This window comes from Neomonachus schauinslandi, chromosome 10 (assembly GCF_002201575.2).
Source record: "Neomonachus schauinslandi chromosome 10, ASM220157v2, whole genome shotgun sequence".
NCBI lineage: Eukaryota > Metazoa > Chordata > Mammalia > Carnivora > Phocidae > Neomonachus > Neomonachus schauinslandi.
In genome coordinates this window covers 15,636,698-15,653,837 of record NC_058412.1, presented here as the reverse complement: position 1 = coordinate 15,653,837, position 17,140 = coordinate 15,636,698, and positions in this window count along the sequence as shown.

The following is a 17,140-nucleotide window of genomic DNA, read 5'->3' as shown; positions in this document are numbered from 1 at the left end:
GTTGCGAAGAACGTACAGAGAGTTCCAGTGCACCATCACCCAGCTTCCTCTAATGTTAACGTCTTACATAACCGTGGAACATTTGTCACAACTAAGAAATTAACATTGGGACAATATTATTAACAAAACTATAAACTCTTCGAATTTCACCAATTATTCCTTGATAAACATGCACGGTCCTTTTCTTCCGTCCCAGGATCTGATCCAGGCTACCGCCTCGCCTTTGCTTGTCATGCTTCCTGAGTCTTCCGTCTCCGAAGGTCTCTCAGTCTTTCCTTGTTTTCCATGACCTTGACAGTTTTTTTACTTTTTAAAAATTGTGGTAAACTATACACACATCCTACGTAAAATGTGCCATTTTGGCTGTAAGCGTTCGATTCAGTGGCGTCAGTTACATTCACAATGTTGTGCGACCGTCACCACTATCAGTGTCCAGAACACGTTCATCACCCCAACAGAAACTTTGCAACCATGAAGCACCAGCCCCCCATCCCCCTCTCCCAGGTACCCCTTGAGAGGTTCTGAGGGGCCCCCCAACCCAGCCTCATGCCTAAGAAAAAGGCCTTGTTGTTCCTGACCAGAATCAGTCCTTCTAGACCCCAGAACCGTGCAAAAAGGCCTGTGGGGGTTGCCCTGATGCCCACGGTGGATGCCCGTCCTTGATCCATAGCAAATAGTGTGCTTGCAAAGGATGGAGAGGAGTCAAATACCCCCGCCTGCCCCTCTTCTTCTCCGGAAACGGTCCTGCTTCGGCTCTCTAAGTAAGGCTGGGCTGCCTCCTTCCGCTGATCCACCAAGAGCCGTCTGGCTGAAGCCTGAGCTGCCTGCACTCATGTTTCTCTTCTGGGGGCCGATGCGGGGCCCTCCCAGCGGGGCACCCCACGAAAGTCTCCACTGCCCAGCAGCCCCAGAGGCTGTGCAAGGGGGAAGCATCACTATTATGGCCCTGCCTTTGGGGTGCCCTCCTCGGCAGGCGGGCTCCCTGGTGTAACGCCACGGCCAGGGGCGTGTTGAACACAGGCTGGCCTAAGAGCCAAATGCGTGCCAGGGCCCTGTGCCACCCAGACCACCCTCTGCCACCTTATAACACACCTAGACCATCAACGTGCCTGGCTTCCTGCCCCAGACGCGGGTGCTCAGGACCTGGCTGGCCATTGCCAGACTCCTGTCTTCGGGCTCAAGCCACCTGTCCAGCCACTCATGCTCTCCCTCCCCCACCGACATGCTTGCTGCCCACCACACCTGCTGCTGGGCCATCAAGCCCTGGCTCCCGCCGGTCCTGCTGGCCTTCCTCCTTTTTTTTTTTTTTCTTTTTAAAGATTTTATTTATTTATTTGACAGGGAGAGACACAGTGAGAGAGGAAACACCAGCAGGGGGAACGGGAGAGAGAGACGCAGGCTTCCTGCGGAGCAGGGAGCCTGATGCGGGGCTCAATCCCAGGACGCTGGGATCATGACCTGAGCCGAAGGCAGAAGCTTAACGACTGAGCCACCCAGGTGCCCCGCTGGCCTTCCTCCTATTTCCTGCTTCTCCCTGGTCCACCAGTCCCTGGTTCTAGGTGAGGGCTCCTTGGGTTAGCTGGTTAATGCTCCTAGGCCTGGCTATCAGGGGGGAGTCGCTGCCATGTCTCAAGCAGCTGGGACTTGGTCAGGGGCGAGCTGGACCTGGGTCTATGCTTGCTGATCCCTGGAGCAGAGGATGTGTCCCTGCTCAGCAAGGGGAGAGCCTTCCACACCCCGGATCTCCATCTGGACCCTGGGGCCTCCTTGCAATACTCTTCCTTGCTGCTGAGCGGGGCTGCTGGGTGGTCAGCCCCTCACGGCCCCTCTCAGTCACAGGGGGTTCTTCCACCACTGTTCACTGAAGCCTGCCCTGGCCAGACCCCAGGATGGCCAACAGGGACCCAGAGCCAGGAAAGCCAAGTGGCCCTGGCCTGCTTGCTGGCGGGGCCTATGGCACAGACAGGGACACCAAGGGTCAGTGCAGGCCTGTCTCCCAGGAGCCTCCAAGTCCCCATCTTCAGAGAGATCCCGGGCAGCCTCGGCTTTCAGGCCACAGTACCCGGTTCCTGGCCTGCCGGACCCTCACCCTGAGATGACGATTCAGGGTTCAGAGAGCAAGTTTTAGAATCAGCAACTGCTTATTTGCTGTGTGATCTGGGGCCAGTGACCTAACTTCCTTGATGCTGAGTTTCCTCCTTGGCAAGAGGGAGATAAAGATTCCTATCAGCATGGGGACCAGTGGGCTTGGTTGTAGAAGATTCTTCCTTCCCTTCTTCTTAAAAAAAAAAAAAAAGTAACTGCAAACTTCTTACTAGTCTATTCAAAGCCTGTTTCTATCAGAACTTAATTTCACTTTCCCAGTACAGTGACCAACTCATCCCAGTTTGCCTAGAACTGGTGTTAGCACTGAAAGTCCTATGTCTTGGGAAGCGTCTCGGCCCCAGAAAGCAGGACCGTAGGTCACCGGATTTCCCAGCACCCTCACCCACCGAGAAAGCCCACATCATTCACACCCCCCAAGATGGCCATCCCTCCTGACCGCCAGCCCTCACGAATGCTGCTCCTTTCACCTGGAAAGCCCGTCCTCATCTTTGCCAGTTGAAAATCAGTGCAGAGTTCAAGGCCACCTCCTCCATGAGGGCTTCCCAATGCCCACATGGGAGTCATGAGCCCCCACTCATTCCCCAGGGCTTCCTGTGAGGCCCCACCACCGCTCCGGCTACCTCCCTGTCCTCACTGGGCGGGCACGGCTGGTGCTACCCGCCCCCCACAGCAGGTGCTCAGGAAATGTGCTACCCAGCGCTACAGCCTCTTCCAGCTGGGGTCGTGGCCTCGCCAACCGCAAGTCTTGGCCCTGGCAGGTGCACTCCGTAGAACCAGCCTCAGCGTGGCTCAGGTGAGGGCACAGCCAGGATGGGCCACACCCGGGGCGAGGGGACTGCCCTCCCAGGTGGACTGCACCATGTCCTGACCCTACCCCCAAGGCTAAGAGCCCTGGAGCAGGGCCGACCTCCTCTCAACCACCTGCAGGCCATCCCTGCCTTACTCAGAGAGCGTTAGCAAGCTTCTGTTGAATAAGTGCTACGGAGGGATGTGTGGCCGTCTCTTAGGGGCCCGGGGCCATCAAGGCTTTCCTAGGGGAGCGAGTGAATGGAGAGAAGGAGGGAGCTGGGTGAGGGCTCTGGGGAGAAACATCCCGGACACCAGGCAGAGTGCAGACCCCTGGGGGGAATGGCAGCAGAAGAGGTTCCAGGGGAATGTTTGGGCCTTGCTCCATCAGGAGGTCCACAAGGTCCCCGGAGGGTGCTCACCCCTCCCGCCCAGAGTGCTGTGAACAGCACTGGCTAAGCGTTCTTCCAAAAGCAGTCGGTTTGGAGTGGGTGGCAGAAATCTGAGCATTCTACTCAAACCCCAGAGCAGCCAGCCAGAGGCTAGGGATGGGTCTGGGATGATCCTAAAACAACAGTTGGGCTTTGGTTGGGGGGGGTGAAAGGAGCAGGTGCATGGGGGGAGCTCCTGTCCCAAGCCAGAAGGGCAGCCCGGCAGGTCAGGGAGTGGTGGATGAGGCCAGCCTGGCACTGAGGGGGGCTGGGCAGGAGGACAAGGTAGGGCAGGGCAGAGGGGGCTGAGCCGATGGAACCCAGGGACCCCTGCTCCCTTCGGGGAGATAGCCTTCACCACACACCTCCGCACCTGGCGGGGCAAACGATAGAGGCTTCTGGCAGCCCGCAGAGAACAGGGCATGGTAACCTGGGCATGGACATCCCTCACTGATGAAGTTTGAATGGAAAAGGACACAGGGCTGGGGGGAGCACGGACCCCTGAGCGTGCAAAAGTAAGGGCCGCTGAGGGCGATGGAGGCAGGGGCAGGCTCAGCCCATCGAGGGCAGCAGCTACGTGGGCTTTTGGTTCTTTGCAGGCACTGTACCATGCACTTCACTTGCATGATTCATTCGACAGACGTTTACCGGAGGCCAGCTAGGCACCAGGGATGCGGCGGTGACTGCTGTCGACGGGACCGCTCTGAGCTCTCACTTGGGTCTCCCCTCCGTCACACAGGCCAGATGAAGGAACGGGAGCTCAGACAGCTGGCTGGGCCCAGGGACCCACAGCCAGGACATGCAGAGAGACTCCTTCCTGCCCCTGATGCCACCTGACTGGGCCTCCGCCTCCCACGCTCCAGGGCCTGTCAACCCCCGACCCAGCTTCCAAGGCTCCCGGGACCCTCCTCTGAACTCCGATGATGTCAGGGCCCATGGTGGGCCATTTCCCTGCAGTTTCTGGGGACATGTGAATTGCAGCAAAACCATGGCCCAGAGACAACCCCCCACCCTGCCCACCAGCGCGCCACCCTCACAGTAGCCAACCTGGACTCCCAGCCCAGCTGCTCTTGGAGGCTGTTGTCATGGGTTTTCTGTGGGTGTGTGGGAGCTGGGGAAAGTATTACACTTTCTCCAGGGCATTTGTTGAAGGCAGAAGACCTATTCTACAGAGGGAGACACCGAAGCCAGAAAGAGAACCTAATTCATCAGCATCACACAGTAGGCCGTGCAGAGGCCAGAGCCTGGGGCCCCTGCTCCCAGTCCAGTGCTCTCTGCAGGACACAGGCAACCAGCCAGGTGGGCCTGTGCCCTACTCCTTTCTTTCGTTCCAGCCCCTCGGGGACTCTGCAGGCCTGAAGGGCTTCAGGTTCTATCAACAAGGGCTCGTTCTCAGAGCTCTCTGCAAAGGGAATAACCCTGAGAAGGACTATCAGGTGGGGGGCCAGGCGGACTCCAGGCTCTAGCTTGGATGAGCTCTTGGGTCCCCCTCAGGTTGGCGCGGGGGCGGGGGAGGGGGGGCAGTCCCCAAGCATTCCCCCTGGGGCATGCCTGCGTCCACCCTAACAGCCCCAGAGAAAAGGCCCCTCCCCCCCTTCCCCCTCTTCCCAACTCTCAGAAATAAAAGGAAAAAACCCTCTCATTGGCATTCATCTGAAAACAGTTCTATTTTCTGCTCTTTTCCTGTTCAGAATAAACAGCAATATGAAATTTGAACAGAAGGATGGGAGTGATTTCCACGTGGGCCCCTTACTTGGTGAGATAAGAAATAATTAATCGCCTGGATCCTATGAAGGGCTTGTCCTGGAGCAGAACCTGTCTCCTTTCTCAAAGAAACATGGGCCCTGGAGATGTCCCGAGAGCCCCTGTGTCTGTTGTTGGTGCCGAGTCACGGGAATTGGGTCCTCGCTGTCCTCGCGGCCTGGCAGGCTCTAGCTGGGCAGAGGGCAGGGCCTGTCAGGGGGCAGGGGCTCCCAGGATTTCCACAGCACATCTGTCCCCATCTGCCTTCCAGTTCTCTGAACCCGGGGTCTGGCCTGCCCCCTGGGAGCATAACGGTCTCCTGCTGCGCAGGGCCCTCACTAGGTAGGAGCATCCCTTCATCCTCGCACCTACTGTCCTGCCAACCCCTACACTCCTCTCACGACCAGAGAGATCTTCCTAAAAACACGCATTTTATCAAGTCTCCTCCCTACTAATAGCCCTCAAGACAAAGTGCAGACTCCTTAACATGGCTTAAGAGGCACTCCATGATGTGGGCCCTGTTTAGCTTCTTCCATCAACTCTAGCTCTCCACATTCGGCTTTTAGGCCACAGTGCCTTTGCACAGCTGTTCCCTCTGCCTGGACTGTCTTTTCACGCCTCTCCCATGAGCTGTCCCTGCACTGGGGATGCTTGTGCCCTTCTCAGGCCCTGCACCTAACGCAGTAGATGGCCTGTTTTTACACTAAGACACGGCAGCTTCTCACAAATGTTCTATTTGTGACACATGGAAGCTTCACGGTTATATTACAAGAGCAATGTCTTTCTGTGGCCTACAACTCTGGGCTTCTTTAAAGGAAAGGACATGTTTGATGCCACTCTGGGTCCCTAGCACCTAACACTACACCTGGAACAGAGTAGGCACTCAGTAACTGTTTGCTGATTGAAAAAAATAAGAGAGGGCGCCTGGGTGGCTAGGTCGTTAAGCGGCTGCCTTCGGCTCAGGTCATGATCCCAGGGTTCTGGGATCGAGCCCCGCATCAGGCTCCCTGCTCAGCGGGGAGCCTGCTTCTCCCTCTCCCACTCCCCCCGCTTGTGTTCCTGCTCTCGCTGTCTCTGTCTCTGTCTCTGCCAAATAAATAAATAAAATCTTAAAAAAAAAAAGAAAGAAAAAGAAAAAAATAAGAGAATGAATGAACAAGAGAGCAGGTGCTCAGGAAATGCCCGCCTATTGAAAGACTAAAAGAATGAATGGACAAAAGTCCTGCATGCCTGAAACATCAGTCCCTTACCTCCTTCCCTTGTCAAAGCTAGATTCATGAGCAGGATGGGTTCCGTTTCTTAAGAAACACTGAAGTATCACTCGAATGTAAAGGGGACAGAGAAAAAGTATATTCAGTAGGACTCTTCTAAAGAATAAAACTGCATGTGGTTAGAAGGAATACCAATGAGCTATGTCACAGAAAATGGCTGTTCATTTGTCTTCTAAGGATGCAGAGCCATTTAATTGGAAGGGTTTTGACTTGCTAAGTGGAGTTTGTAGGTTCAGAGTCAGGGTGCTCAAGATCACGGAGGAGACCCTGAACCCTGTCCTCCCTTCCCCCACACCACATTCAGACTGTCAAACCAAGACACCCATGCCTTCATCCAGCCCTGCCCCCAGCAAACCCCACCAGGCCTGACTCTCGGGTCACCTCCTCCAGGAAGCCTTCCCTGATGCCTGGATGGAAATGTTTGAGTCTCCTTCCCAGATCTCCCTTCTGGCTCTTAGGCCAGGTTGTGGGTGCCCCATGCCTCTGCTGGGCCTCACGCTGCTGGAGGGTGGAGCTGTCTCCTTCACCTCTGGGCCTGCAGAGGAACATAGCCCAGGACTGATGTCAGAGGAACTACTATACATACCCTCTGTAGAAGGCTTAATCGTGTCATGTTTATAAAAGTGTTCCATTGGTAAGTAAATATGGGAGGTGCTGGTTTAAGTCAGACTAAATTGGTGCCTTTAAAGGGGGACTTCTCAGAGCATGTGCCGACATGCATTGTGGGTCTCTAAGAGTGGACCAAGATAGGCAGCCTTTCTCAAACGTATTTGACTATACGGAACCCCTGGTTCAAGCGATGCCTTCTTCCAAGGAACCCACTTTGGGAAACAGTAATGAATACTGCCAGATCTAGATATATTTTCACAGCCCCCAAATTGTATAGAGGAGGAAGTAAGCCCCAGAGACGTACTAGCAGAGTCAGGACAGAACCCAGCATCCTTCTCATCTCATCTGGACCTCCGAAGCATTACCCCTGGGTGGGGAGGCGGAGGACAGGGAATGAGTCATCAGCTTCAGGCCAAGGGGATCAAGGCAACAACGTGGCCTTGAAAAAGTCTGGGCTCAGCTCATCCTGCCTGGCCCCTGGTGTCCCCTAGGCAAAGCCAGAGCTGCAATCTGAATCCTGGGCCCAGTTGGGTGCCCACTTAGGGGGCTGCAGGGGCTGGAGTGCACGCAGCCTTCAAGAGCCTACTGGTCTTATATTATAGGATGGGGGCAGGAAAATAAATGCTGATCAGGCCTTTGCCTTGGCCATCCCAGAAGAGCTAGGAGGGGCCTTGGCCGTCTTGGAGCTCTCTTCCTCTCTGGGGACCTTCAGAAGCTCACAGGGGTACACTGTTCTTGAATAATATGGCTTTCCACAGCATCCTGACACCTCTCAGCTTCCCGCCGGCCTCCACCAGGAAAGTCTCCAGAGCCCATTCTAGGAAGCCCCATGAGGCAGGAGGCACGGGCCATGTGGGCCACGTGGGCCACCCAAACACCCAACAGCAGAGGGTGGTCGAGCCAATCTGAGGTCAATGCCATGGAATCCTGGGTAACAAGAGGTGGGGTGGGGGGCAGCAGGGAAGAGGCAGCCCCCCACCAGGGAGCAGGGTGCGGTGGTTAAGCGCACCAGTTCTAGCGGACACTTCTGGACGGTGTGGCTAGGGGCGAATTCTAGACCCTTTCATGCCTCTGTTTCCACATGGGTGCAGTGGGGGTGAGGATGGTAATACCTACTTCACAGAGCTGTTAGGAGGATTAAGTGGATTAATCCCTTAGACCATCCTCCGAGATGCTCTAAGTGCCCAGCAGGTAGGACTTCCCGTTATCATGGAGCAGCCTGAGGGCTGGGCCAGGTCCCCGTCCTGTGACCCGTACGCTTGTCCAACCCTTGGTCAGTGTTCTTAGCTAGAAAGGGGGCTGATGAGGTGCCTGTAGAGTAATTGTGGGGTCGAAGCGAGCTAGTTTCCGTAAAGTACTTGAAACTCGGCCTGCTACATAGTCAGTGCTCCAGCATGTTAACTATTTTATCAGGGATAGAAAGTAATAGGAAATTAAAAAATCAGGATGCACACTGGCCTGGGTGTGGTTTGCGGGGCTATATGAGCCAATTCCATCAGCCTCCCCTGGTTAAGGGGGGGCGCCGTGCAGAGCACCCCCACGGGCCTGGAGCCTTTGTCCTCACAAGGCACAGGTCCCATGATGCTCTTCTTACTGAGGGTGAGCTTCCTGGCCATCTGCCACCTCCTCAGAGAGTGGGGAGGTCTCCCTTTTAAAAGACGCCACACCAAAATCCCAGGGGTGTCAACATGGACCCCAAAGTCCCTTCACCATGGTCCCCAGGGGTGATCAGGAGTACGAGCAGGATTCTTGGTTTTCTGCAATGTCTCAGAGTTCCCGGAGAGGATCCAAAGAAGCCCCAGACCAATCAGTTCTCGACCTTACAACGAGTCTATGTGAGTTCGGCTCTTCTAGGCCAGGCTTCCATAAGGATCAGAAGTCAGGTTTAGAACAGTGTAGTCAGAGGTCATGTGTGTCTGTTGTTTTTCTGTAAAGTTTTGAAGTAAATGACAACACACACGCTCAACTTTAAGATCTCTGATTTTCTCGGTCCCCAGGGGAGTGCGCAGCCTGACAGAAAGCCTCCTCTCTTTAGATGGTATCTTTAAGGATTTGACATTTAGCAGTTTTTTACGAGCACATTCATTAGTAATTTTTCAAAGCAACCCCACGAGATGGGTCAGGGGCTTCTTCTCTTTTAGCAGAAGGAAAGCTGGAGAAACCCACAGGATTCTGACATAGTTTCAATGCATAGAGAGATCTATGAATACAAGCATGTACATATCACTCAAGCTGTACTTCTCCCCAGTCATGGTGTGAGGAGGGGGGAGAAGATATTATTAAAACAAGCGCTTTTTTGAAAATTTACCGTGTGCCAGAATCTATTCCGATCATTTCATAAACATAGCTCATGTGATTCTCAAGGAAACTATAAGAGGTAGATATGATTACTGATTTTTAACCAAATGAGGAAAACAAGCCTCAGAAAGGTTAAGTGACTGGCCCGAGGTCACATAGCAAGCAGGTGACAGAGTTGGGCTTTTCTGGCTCTGAAGACCAGGCCTTATCCATTGCATGGTCCTGCTTTCTCATGAAATGGAATCCATATAGAAGCTCTATGCTTCGTTTGAACAAATAACATGACCATCCTGGCTCTGGGCTTAAGAGAGCAGGCAGGGGCGCCTGGGTGGCTCAGTCGTTGAGCATCTGCCTTCGGCTCAGGTCATGATCCCAGGGTCCTGGGATCGAGTCCCACATCGGGCTCCCTGCTCGGCGGGAAGCCTCCTTCTCCCTCTCCCACTCCCCCTGCTTGTGTTCCTGCTCTCACTATCTCTCTCTCTCTGTCAAATAAATAAATAAAATCTTTAAAAAAAAAAAAAAGAGAGAGCAGGAAGTTCTCCGTAACAAGGGTCAGCCCCTAAGAGTCTCCCATAATATTCCTCCAGGGAAAGAGAATGGAGGCTGAGGCCAGGCGGATCTGGATCCACACTCCAGTCCTGCCCCTTACTGACTGTGTCCTCTCAAGGGGCTCCCGGGGGCCTCTCCCTGGCCCGCATCCCTGGCAGAGTATTTGGATAGTCCCCTGGGCCTCGTGTTGCCATCTGCTGGGTGACACGGTGCCTAGATGCGCCCTGCAGAGCTTTCCTGAATCTGGCTCCCGCCACACTTCCTCTGTGAGGAGGGGGCGCCCATCAGCCTCCGTGAGCCCTGTGGTTACCAGGGCCGGGGCACTGGAACGGAGATATTAACGTGGAGTAGGGTTACTGAGGGGAGCCAAAGTCTGACAGGTCAGAACACCTTCATTTAAACAGACTGATGTCCTGACACACAGGTGCCTGGTGGGAGCCAAGAGCCCTCTCTCCCGCCGAGTCCTCAGCCCCGGCGCCCACCCCACACTGGGGAAGGAGGGGTCCAGGAGCCGGGACCCCAGACTCATCCGAGGTCACACAGAGAGGCTGCAGGGCAACGGGGAAACAAAGCTCCCCATGTCCTAAGGTCCCCTGAGCCCCGTCTTCTATACGGAGAACGTGTGTTTTGTCCTGTGCAAAGTCCCCAAGTGGATGAGGTCACAGTTGATTCTAGCTGCCCTCCTGTGCTAACTCTGTAACTCTGGCTGTGTTTCCCCTATTTCCATTCCCGTGATCCATCCCTTGCCTCTTCCGGATCGGAAAGTGACCTCCGGGGCCTCCTCGGGATGTGATTGTGCCCCCCACCCCATGCCCCCAGATCTGGGGCTGCTCCTTCCTGGGGAGAAGTCAGCCGATGGCCCATTGTCAACCTCCCGAGCCCTCCTCCCTCTGCTGGCTTTCCTGTCCCACCACCAGCCTCCCTGGGGGCTCATTGAAACTGAAGACAATGGTCTCAGATAAAGAACCACTGGCCTCCTCCCCCTGTGGCTAAAATTATCTGAAACTGACTGGGGTGTTGCTGACCTCAGCCTGCCCCCCAACCCTCCTCCTGCCCTGGTGCATCTGAACGTCCCTCTGGGAGCCTATGACAGCCCCTCATTCAGGCCCACGTGCCCGCCCAGAATGAGGCGGGTTCCTTCTAGAAGAGCTACCTGCTGCTTCTGGCCCCACATCACATACACACAGGGTGTGGGATCCCAGGTAACTAGTGTGTCTCTGGGGAGGAGTAGAAGCTTGGACCCCTTCACTGGGGCCACCACTGCCTTTGCCAGGGCCCCTGCCACCCCGAGCCTCCACCCTGGGGACACACAGCCAGTCTCCATGCCTCCCGCCCATCCTGACTGCTGCCCCGTATCTCCAGGCCTGTTTCCTCCTCACTCGTGGAAGTTTCTCAATTGCTTGCATTCTTGCTGTTGGATAGACCCTAGTTGCTGTATTATTCCACTGCATCCAGAATGCTCTGAGGAAGGAATGTCATAGACCATTTTCCCCTCTAGGAGGGGATGTGCTCGGGGTTAGGTCCACAACAGAAATATTTGGTGAGTGTGTGGGTTGAGAGCCAGGAAGTGCCCCTGTATGCTTGTTCTGCAGCAGATAGTCCAGGAGAACACCTGGTACTGGGCAGGACCAGTGGCCGCATCTTGCAGGGCCCAAAACCCCTCGGCCACATCATTCCTCAGAGGCTTCTCAAAGCTCCCAGGAGGCAGGCAGGGCGGGAATTACGGCCAATTTATAAAAGCGAGGGACCTGGGGCCCAGGCCAGGGAAGTGGCTGGCTCCACTTACATGGGACCAGAACTGACTCCCAGGCCCCTGACCTCCAGCTGAAGGCTCTTGGCCTCGGCTGGCCCAGCTCACAGAAGTCAGCCTAGGATGGGAGCAGAGTGAAGGACACAGAACCAGCGCCCCCGGGCCCCCTCCCTGGAGAATTCTCCCTGCTTTGGGCCTGCCTTTCCCTCTGTCCACCAATGACCACTCCTGGGCTGTATTTCCCCTGAGCTGAGTAGCGAGGAGATTTTGCTTTGTGGTGTCAGGGAGGACTGGGTTGGAACCCCGGGTTCTGTCAGGGATGGTCACAGTTTACACCTGTTGTCCTGGTATAATAATACCGCAGAGCTCCTTTTTCCTCTAAAAATGCCCCAGGTAGGACCATACACTGCGTGTCACCTTACTAAGGCCAAAAGCACAGCACACAGGCAGCGGCGGGTGACCTGCTTTGGGACCCATCTAATTCTGCGATTAGAGAGGACAGAGAAAAAAGGGTCCCCTTGAGGACCCTGCGGCAGGGGCCTGGCTGTGTCTGCACAGAGATTCTGCAGCCCCAGGAGGAAGCCCTGGCTGTGTCCAGAGGTGCTTGGCAAGACAAAAGCACTGGGAAAGAAAAGCAGACTGAACCTGCTGAGCCAGGACCAGCATCTGGAGGCGGAAGACACCTGGGAGCAGGGCCACCACCTTGCAAACCTCCAGAGGGTCCCGTTTGCATCGCAGTCTCAGTGAATGGTGCCCCTGGAACTGTCCAATACCCAGCCTGACCAGCTGTACAGAGCAGCCTGCCTAAAGGGCACACTGAAAGGCAGGATTTGGTGAGCTGAGGCTAGATCGAGTTCAAGGGCAAGGATAAGTGGGGAGCGGAGAAGCTACAAACGCAGGAGCTGAGTACAGCTTCACGGAGTGGAATCACTCTCAATCGGGGGAGGATCCCTGAAATCCATTTACTCAGGTCAGCTCAGCAAGCATTGAGCAATTACTATAACCGAACCAAATGAGAGTCCTTCTCCCTGATGCACAGCAAGACCTCAACAACTGACACCAAGCTTTTGCAGTGAAGAAAGCCAGGCTGTTTACTGGTGTGGGCTACCCAGGAGAACAGAGAGCTAATGCTCCAAAGTTCCCAACTCCCCGATGGTTTCCAAGCACGGGTTTTTATCGTTTTTATTTAAATTTTATTAATTAACATATAATGTATTATTAGTTTCAGAGGTAGAGGTCAATGACTCATCAGTCTTATATAACACCCAGTGATCATCACATCACGTGCCCTCCTTAATGTCCATCAGCCAGTTACCCCATCCCCCACCCACCTCCCCTCCAGCAACCCTCAGTTTGTTTCCTAGAGTTAAGAGTCTCTTATGGTTTGTCAATGAAGCGGGGGAAATCGGAGGGGTAGACGAACCATGAGAGACGATGGACTCTGAAAAACAAACTGAGGGTTCTAGAGGGGAGGGGGGTGGGAGGATGGGTTAGCCTGGTGGTGGGTATTGAGGAGGGCACATTCTGCATGGAGCACAGGGTGTTATGCACAAACAATGAATCATGGAACACTACATCTAAAACTAATGATGTAATGTATGGGGATTAACATAAGAATAAAAAAAAACTGGGGCGCCTGGGTGGCTCAGTTGGTTAAGCGACTGCCTTCGGCTCAGGTCATGATCCTGGAGTCCCGGGATCGAGTCCCGCGTCGGGCTCCCTGCTCAGCGGGGAGTCTGCTTCTCCCTCTGACCTTCCTCCCTCTCATGCTCTCTGTCTCTCATTGTCTCTCTCGCAAATAAATAAATAAAATCTTAAAAAAAAAAAAAAAAAAAGAATAAAAAAAAACTATAAACAATATTCATGAACAAGAAAGTGAAAAAAAAAAAAAGAGTCTCTTATGGTTTGTCTCCCTCTGTGATTACGTCTTGTTTTATTTTTTCCTCTCTTCCCCTATGATCTTCTGTTTTGTTTCTTAAATTGCACATACGAGTGAAATATATGATGTTTGTCTTTCTCTGATTGACTTACTTTGCTTAGCATAAAACCCTCTAGTTCTATCCATGCCGTTGCAAATGGCAAGATTTCATTTTTGATGGCTGAGTAATATTCCTGTGTGTGTGTGTGTGTGTGTGTGTGTGTACTGCATCTTCTTTATCCATCCGTCGATGGACATCTGGGCTCTTTCCATAGCTTGGCTATTGTGGACATTGCTGCTATAAGCATTGGGGAGCAGATGCCCCTTCGGGTCACTACATTTGTATCTTTGGGGTAAATATCTAGTAGTGCAATTGCTGGGTCTTAGGATAGCTCTATTTTCAACTTTTTGAGGAACCTCCATACTGTCTTCCAGAGTGGCTGCACCAGCTTTCATTCCCACCAACAGTGTAGGAAGGTTCCCCTTTCTCCACATCCTCACCAACATCTGTCTTCTCCTGACTTGTTAATTTTAGCCATTCTGACCGGTGTGAGGTGATATCTCATTGTGGTTTTGATTTGTATTTCCCTGATGCCAAGTGATGTTGAACACTTTTTCCCATGTCTGTTGGCTATCTGTATGTCCTCTTTAGAGAAATGTCTGTTCATGTCTTCTGCCCATTTCTTGATTGGATTCTTTGTTCTTTGGGTGTTGAGTTTGATAAGTTCTTTATCGATTTTGGGTACTAGCCCTTTATCTGAGATGTCATTTGCAAATATCTTCTCCCGTTCTGTCGGTTGTCTTTTGGTTTTGTTGACTGTTTCTTTTGCTGTGCAAAAGCTTTTTATCCTGATGAAGTCCCAATAGTTCATTTTTGCCTTAGTTTCCCTTGCCTCTGGAGACGTGTCTAGCAAGAAGTTGCTGCAGCTGAGGTCACAGAGGTTGCTGCTGGTGTTCTCTAGGATTTTGATTGATTCCTGCCTCACATTTAGGTCTTCCATCAAGCAGGGGTTTTTAAAGGGTGAAGATTCAGGGTAAGCGTCTCAGGGTCTTGGATCACGCTGACTGATCAGGTACTGGGGAAGCGGTATTATCTCCTTTCTTAACCATCTTGTCCCTTCTGTCATCTCCCTGCCTGTGTGATCATAGTGAGGAAGTCGTTCTGCCCTGAGGCCCGGAACTGCGTAACCTTCTCAGCTGATTGCATTAGCGATGTCCCCTCTGGAGAAGGAAGGCAGAAGTTGTACATCCTGTGACTCTTACTAAGCTGCAAACCATTAGTATGAATTTTTTCTTGCGAACATGGCGCATTGCGTTTGTCCTCTCAGGCAGAACAACATCCCACAGACTGTTCAGGAGGCAAGTTTATGTTATTTCCTGAGGTTTACAGCTTCGTTTAACAGTAACTCAGGGCTGTGTGACTCTGGTCAGAGGAAGCTAGGAGGCATCTGTCTAAATTGTAGGGACTGTGGGGGTTTGCATCCCCGGGTTCATTCCTGGGTGCTGACCCAGGCAATGACTGAGGGCGTCACGCTGGGCAGAGGGGGCTCAAGAATTTGCAAGGTGGGACAGGAGTAGAGGAGGGACCTTGGGGAAGGCCTGTCCAGGCAGCTCGTTGTGGCTTCATGGACAGAGAGCTATGCTCGGGCCACCTGAGAGATGGGGGGTATAGACACGCAGCCTGGCATCTCAGGTAAAGAGCCAGGCCTCTCAGAGCGGGGTCAGCATCAGGGATCCCCAGGGTCCAGGAATCTGGCATGGCCTGGGGCCAGATGCTAAAGTGCCTGGCATTCCAGGCTCAGGAGTTTGGACTTGATTCTGGAAGCAGTGAGAAGCCACAGGATGTTCTTGAGCAAAGGAAGTTACTCAGTCAGATTTCTTAATAACCTGAGGGCACCAGATGGCAGGCCAGTGATCCCTCCCCTGCACCTCGGTCAGGGAGAGTAGGGCTCACACCAGAAATAGCCTGAGTCATGGGCAGCACAAAAGCAGGTAGGGGCCAGAAAGAGAGAGCGCTTGGCCTGGGCTAGGCCCACTCCATCTGTGGGAATCACTCTGTCCCTGCAGAGAGCAGCTTCCCAAATAAGGTGGCTCAAGGCCACTTGGATGTGCTACCTAGGGCTGGGGTCAAACGGGTGCAGCTAGTCTGGAAGGATCTGAGAGTCCTTATGAACATTTCCACCGCTGTTTGCTCCAGCAAGTAGATGTTCCACGGCCATTTTATAGCAATAAAATGCAATGCCCATACATTGCAGCGTGAGTGTCCTAGAGCTGCTGTAACGAATGGCCGCGGACTGAATACCTGAAAACAGCAGAAAGGGATTCTCTCAAAGTTCTGGAGGCCTGAATTCAAAATCAAGATGTTGGGAGGGCTGCATTCCCTACAAAGTTTCTAGGGGAAGATCCGCCCTTACCTCCTCCAGCTTCTGGTGACCCCAGGGGTTCCTCAGCTTGTGGCCACATCACTCCAAACTGGCCTCCGTCCTCACATGGCCTCCTCTCCTCTGCGTCTTCTCCTCTCCTGTCTCTTCTAAGGACACTCGTCTTTGAGTTGAGAGTCCACCTGGATAATCCATGAGGATCTCATCTCAAGCCATAACTTAATTGCATCTCCAAAGACCCTTTTCCTAAGTAAAGGTCACAGTCACGGGTTCTAGGGCTTAGGATGGGGCATGTCTTCTTGGGAGCCACCATTCAACCTATTATACACAGTCTGGAATCAGAAAGAGCCAGGAGGAAATCCTGTCTTAACTACTTACTAGCTAAGCTGGTCTTGGGCAAGATTGGTAATCTCCCAGAACCTCATTTCTTTATCTCTAAATAGGAATAATATCTGGACTCCTGGGTGACTCAGTCAGTTAAGCGTCTGCCTTCGGCTCAGGTCATGATCCCAGGGTCCTGGGATCGAGTCCCGCATCGGGCTCCCTACTCAGCGGGAAGCCTGCTTCTCCCTCTGTCTGCCACTCCCCCTGCTCGTGTTCATGCTCTCTCTCGAACGCGCACACACACCCTCTCTCTCTAGCAAATAAATAAAATCTTAAACAAATAAAATTTAAAAAAATAAAATAAGAATAATATCTATTCGTAGGGTTGTTATGAGAATTACATGAGGTGGTAGTTGCTTGGCACATGGTAAGTAGTAAATGGCATCGATTACAATGGTGACTCGGGAGGTGAAGGGATCTGTCCCAGGTCACACAGCTACTTGGGTGGCAGAGCCGGAACGGAAGCTCAAGTCCATATTACACCAAAGGCCACCCTCTTGCCATACCCTGTCCTCTGATGACCTTCACTATAGTTTCGACCTTGCTCTGTTGGCTCATTCCTCATTGACATCTCATTGACATCTATCCCAGACACCGTGGGCCCCTTGGCGGGAAGGTGAACAGTATCCCAAAGTGGAGTGAATAGCCAACCACTGGCCCCAGGGAGCGAGATCAGGATCAGAACTTGGCCTTGAGTTATTCCACTGGCAACAGAGGAACTCAGCCTTGGCCTCACGCTGGATAAGAAGCAGCAGGTCACAGCATCCCTGTGAGGGGCTGCTGACCATTCACCATGGGGCAGCCGTGAGAGGGTGAGCTCCATCCACATGCTGTGTCACCACAGCTTGCCTCTTCCTGGGGGGTAGGAAGAGTGCCCCGTTCAGGGTTGAACTCCCTCACAGTAAGGAAACAAG